The sequence below is a fragment of the Gobius niger genome (genome assembly GCF_951799975.1).
Source record: "Gobius niger genome assembly, chromosome: 19".
NCBI lineage: Eukaryota > Metazoa > Chordata > Actinopteri > Gobiiformes > Gobiidae > Gobius > Gobius niger.
Genome location: NC_136870.1, coordinates 10,300,154 through 10,306,182, shown reverse-complemented (window position 1 = coordinate 10,306,182; position 6,029 = coordinate 10,300,154).

Sequence of the window (6,029 nt, the reverse complement as noted above, 5' to 3'; positions counted from 1 at the left end):
GGTATTAGTGCAGTTACAGGGGGTCAGCCGTGTGTGTTTGGGTGTGATGGGAAAAAAGACTCAGCCTGAGTGTGAGCCTTCTTCACAGTGGTCCAATTAGCTAGCGGAGTGCATATGTATTTGTATGGAAGCTAGTCATGTGTGGAAGTAGCAGTGGGTATTAGGCAGGGAAGGGCAGAAGGGGGGTACATTTTCGGGCAGATTTGGACAGATAACCCAGTTGGGTCGAAATTAGACGCAGGCATCTGGATTTGACCTCAGGCCCGTGGAGTGACCTTGGGTCATTCAGGGGTCATGGGCCACAAAGCAGAGCACTGACCCTGCACAGGTCAAGCATGCGGGCAGCTGAAAGGACTCCTTTGTGAGGCCTGGCATGCTCACTATTTCCCATGAGCACCAGGGACTGCCCAGGAAACAGCGCTGAACAGTGGCCAGACAAGGTGTGTTTCTTGGTGGACATGGACACATTTTTGTGTATATTTAGTCCTTTTGTCTCTGTTGTAGCTGAAAGATCATGCATACACCACCTTTAGGCTTGTAAAACACTTTCCTTCTGAAACGCTCTCTGTGCTACTCTTTGACTCTTGGAGTCGGGATGCTGATGGTGTTTGAACCAGAGAGAGATGGCTTAGATTGGAGGTGTGCTTGTGGCCATCGCTTGTGTACATCTGTTAGCGCCTTCTTAATGAGCACATGCACGCTGCCTCCAGTCCTGTGTGTGGCCCTCTGAGAGGCAGAGAGGAGCCCTCTGCTCCAGTAATCACATTTAATTACGTACCAGCATTAGACGGCCTATGAATAGGGTTTTTAGGCAGGCCTCTTACGCCGAAATTGGCTGCATCCAGCCGAACATTGCCCACCTTTGTCCTGGCCGTCCTGCTATATTCTATTAAGACTTTGTCTTTTGACCATCAGCAAAGCACTAGGGTCTAGCACTAACAACTGCTGCACTAATGCTACACATGAAAAGGGAAGGTAAGGGGAACAATAGGCGTTTTCTTGGCTGAGCGGCTTGCGTCTGCCCCATTAATGAAGCAAATGGACCACACATTAGAGTACATTCACAATCATGTGGCACGTAGCATTGCATTTAAAGGATGTGAAGTCCGAAAGAAACCCTGCACGTCGGTTTATCTGCGCTTTAGATAAAAAGCTGTGGGACTTCTTTTTGAGAAGAGGGAAGGAATTTACTTTGTTAATCTCCAGAGGGGTTCTTGGGCTGTGAAATCAATTTCTAAGCAGAACATTTTAGGATGACGTGGGACTCTGCTCTGTAAAGAGTGGCATGCCAAGTGGCCATCTGCAGCTCTGTCCGCTCACACATGCAGAGCGTGTGTATATGTTCATATCCACACGAATCACGGTGTTTACGTGCACAGAGCCCTGTTTGCATGCCCTCACTTTCGGTATAAAACCATTCAGAGAAGTATAGCAGATGTATGTAATGTAACGCTGCAGAGCAGTGTATCTGTATGTCTAACATATAATAAGATATTGTTCACAAATGTGTCTACAATATGCAGCCCATCTCATTTCCTGTTTGAGAACAAGCCCAAACTGACCATAAAAGGTGAGTCCGTTAAAACTGCAAAGCGGACGCAGCAGCAGCAAAAGACGGTCACCGAGCTCCATCTCAATACACACACACTCAAATATAATACTGTATATCACACACACACACACACAATGCCCAGTGCACCTACAGCAGAGATGCAGTTGTGCCGTTGCATAAGAAGCTCTGGTGTGCGGTTCCCACACACTCGACACAGTGTGCATTAATACACACAGGCTCAGTGTGTTTGAGAGCAACAGAATGACTGTGGGGATTCATGCTGGCTTTCCTCTATTAAACTCCGTAATAAGGCGGACTGTGTATGGGAGCGCTGACATCCCTGCCCACCTCCGTGATCTACGGCCCCGCTCTGTGTGTGTGTGTGTATGTGTGTGCGTGCGTGTGTGAGTGTGTGTGTGTGAGTGCATGCTTAAGTCTCTACCTGTTCCCAATGATCTATAGCTCCAGGGGATGTTCTATTCCATATACCAACATTTGTGTGCATTTCACTGTGTTTAAATCAATGTTTGCGAGTGAGCGTGTCCACATGGGCGTGCAGCTGCATGCTTCACAGCCTCAGTTTGGGGTTTGGCACACAGAGGGAGGGAATTCCTTGAAATTCTGACCAAAACAGAGGAGGGTCTCACTGGTGGCTCTAAATGGCCACAAACCTCGGACCAGGGAGTGATAATTTACAGTGTGAGTGGGCCGCCTCTGAAGGGGACTTGGTAAAGTGGTGGACACGGGACGGCCCGTATATCTCTGGTAATTGACGGCGCTTGAGCTCTTTGCAGAATTCAGAGCTAGAAGAGACGCTCTTAGTCTTATCCCAGGTTCTGTCGGCGGCGGCTCGGCCAGAACAGGCCTTTCATTTGAAATGCGCCTTTATACGGCGCTCTGGTGCCAGCAGCATCATTAGGGTTTTAGGAGTGGCACTTATCACATGAGCAGCCTGGTCCTTGCCTGGCCAATATTAGCACCATTCCTGCTTTTAAATTTCACTGCTCTGTTGATTTATGTCTGAAGGCAAAAGCATCATTCACAGTCACTCTAGCCTTACTCCTGAAAATACTATTCCCTAACGAACAAAGGAATCTGTAGAGCCATTGTCATGAGAAACAGAAAGTTTGTTAAAATGTTTAAACATATACTATAGTTTTATATTGTCAGGCAGCTGAGCTTTGCTTTTAAAAACACTTATCTCAACATCTTATTTTCAAAGTTGTCATCGGAATATCTCTATGAAAAAGGAAAATTGTATCAGCTATTTTATTTTATTTCATGATATACATAGTCAGAGTGACGGAAATCATTTCAAGTAGAAAGGCAGATCTTTTGTATTATGGCGTACGCACAGTTGTGTACCATTTTACTTTCCTTTTCTGAGGGATGTCTCTTTTCTTTCTTGTTACATGCCTTCCCTGCCTTTGCTTGTTCTCCTTCTTTCTTCTGTCTCATTAAAATGCAGCTCTACAACTTTGCAGCGTACCATTGATCCTCCTTGTGTGTATCGGCGAGCGCCGTGCGGCGGAGCAGTGAGCGGTAGGGAGTTGGAGCCAGAGTAGGACAGAACGCACAGAAAGAGGAAGCGTAGAGAAAAGGCTGGAGAGGGGACGGAGGGGGAGGCAGAGCTCCTCACAAGAAAGACACGGGCTTTCCTCGTGATCGCATCTTCCGCCCCTGTTTTTGAAGCCCACAGAGACAAGAGAGCAGCTATTTACTGAAGCCCACACATAATGGCCACTTTTATTTACTCAAGTCCATTGAGGCACTGCCAAGGACTCTCTGCTTTGCGGGCCAAAAACAGAAACCCAAGGTGTTTTACAAACCACCAAGTCCCCTCCTCTTGGCTGTGAGGCTGTGATTAGCAGATATCCATCTCCAAAATGTCTGTCAAACAAAAATGTCTTTAAATGCAGCTCAACATGTGGGCACATTTAGATGTGACCTGCCTGAGCCCTGCCTCAGGCTGCACTGACGCCTGGTCACAGGTCCTCTGTGCTAACAGAGTTTACTTCACCCAAACATGGAGGCGTGATTAGAAATAATGCAATACATTTACTTCATTAAAGAAATTATGTATAATTATGAGCCCAGGCAAATTCAATCACTCATGTTTTTAAATTTGGGATATTTTATAGAATTCATAACTCATAATTATATTTGCACATTGGTGTAATAACTGTAAAAATAAAATTAAGATAAAAATGCAATGACAAATACAGTTTAATAAATTTGGGCAGTGTTTGGGTCATTCCAATGTCTCACACAAAATTTAATGTTGACTCGGGATTCTGTTTCATTCAAACATTTACGATACTTTTCTTTTTTGCCCCACAGTTTTATGAAACTTTTTTTTTTTTCAAAATATTATCAAAACTAAATCATATACCTTTTTTTTTTTTAAATATATAAATTACATGTGAAAGTTGGAAGTGTAGTGATAAAAGGGCATTCATACAAACAGTTTTGTAATCCTGAGATTCAGCGGTCCTTGGTTAACAGCTCCTTCTCGTTGGTCGTTGAAGTGTGTGTGTTTTTCCTTCATGTAAAAACGTGCAGCCGCTCAAATGAAGCTGACACGGGCCGATCATAAAACAGAGCCTGAGTGTGGCTCTCTCCTCGGCCGGTGTCTTCTGACAGGACAGTGACAGAGCCCTTTGCCCCATGCTCGATGCCTCTAGTGTGGGGCCTCTGAGCCTGCTCTATTCAAAAACAAATAAGCTGCCACATAAAGATCATCCTTCATTTCTTCTGCCGTCATTCAGCGCCTCACCCCCCAGTGTCGCACACAACACACACTGGTCCCAAAATGCTGCAGTCTTTTAAAAGAAATATGTGCCGTGTGCATTTCTGAGCCGCGCTCCACACACCAGGCGTGACCCAGAGCCTCACATCTGTAAGGGATTTGTACAGTGAGATGATACCAATAATAAATAATGTGAACATTTGAAACTCATTTCAGTCCCCCTCTGTGTGACCCTATACAAGGTCGTGGAGTGTGGAGGAGGAAGAGCAGTGCTTACACATGCGCGCTGCCTTTGGACCACTGTATTATTCATGCATGTCTATGATATGACGAATTGGACGTCCCAGAATCCCACAGGTGTTCACAATTCAACAGTGATGACCTGGCCTCTCTGTCCCCCCTCTCACCCTTCACATTTCCCTGAAAAAAAAACTTCTCTCCAATTTCATCTCCTCCCCGTAGTCTTATCATAGAAGATCCTTTAATTGGTTTAGTTCATCTCAATCACAAGAGGCTATGTGGATTTACCAGTACTGGCCGTCACTGATCTGGTATTTGGCCAGAAGGGGGGGCTCTTATTCATGCTTTCAAGTTCTCTCTTTTTGTTGTTCCCATAGCAGATGATCGCGCCGCTCAGAGGTCAGCACATGACCCTGGAAAATGGCAGATTCCCTAGTTGCCTTCATCCAGTCTTTCCTCCTCACCTAAACTCTCAGCGCTGCGAACCTTTACGTAAAGTAGTCTGGACGTACTGCCTCTAAATGTGCCTGCTCATTTAGCCTTTAACTTGCTCTCTTGCACCTCGGGTTTGCCTGAATATTTCTCCGTTGTCGTGGCTGCCGTGGTTTAGAAGCGGGACGGGATCATCTGTTATGTCACCTGACCTTATTCTGACCCCAGGCACCCGAAACACGACTGTGGTGATGTCATCAGAGTGAACAGCACATAAGTTTGTGTCATGAGGAGAGTGCTGAAGCAGAATTTTACAAACTAGGAATGAAAAGATCATGTGCCTACCAATACGAAGTCCATGCATCTTCTCCTTTTTGTTAATTATTTGTTTATTTGGACAGGACGGCACATGTTAATGAACACACATGGGACTAATGCATGTGAACACACAACTGCAGAGATGGGCTAATTCACATCCACTGTCATTCAGTCCCAAACACACCACCATTCATCCTTTTTATACATGTTTTTAGTGGTAGCGAAACCTACGCAGGCTTGGGTAGAACATGCAAAGTCCCCACTGTATGGCCCCACCCAGCCCAGATATCAAACCTGGGACCTTGTTGCTGTGAGGCAAAAGCGCTAACTGAAATTGACACGCCCCTCATGAAAGACCACAGAAATATTGTCCCATAAACACACACATAAATCGACTCGGAGTCCGAGCCGCTCGCCGGCCCTTTCTCTATCACTGCACAGAACAGCAGCTACACAAGCGAGCCTCTATGTGAGGATGATGAATGGGCTCTGCTGTACCGGAAGCACATGTTAGGAGCCCCCTGCCCAGGCCCTTCTCCCCACTGTTCATCCCTTGTCTGCTTCTCCCCTCACCTCCTCATTCTCCCCTGTGACCTCATAAGCCTCCTTCCTTCCTAAGGCACAGAGACCCCTCCCTCACTGACTCTGTGTCCACGCACACTCATGGACACACACACCTGCAGCTTTGTGAAGTGTGTTGTGCTGCCACCATCTATGTTCTTCCCTTATCATCCATTT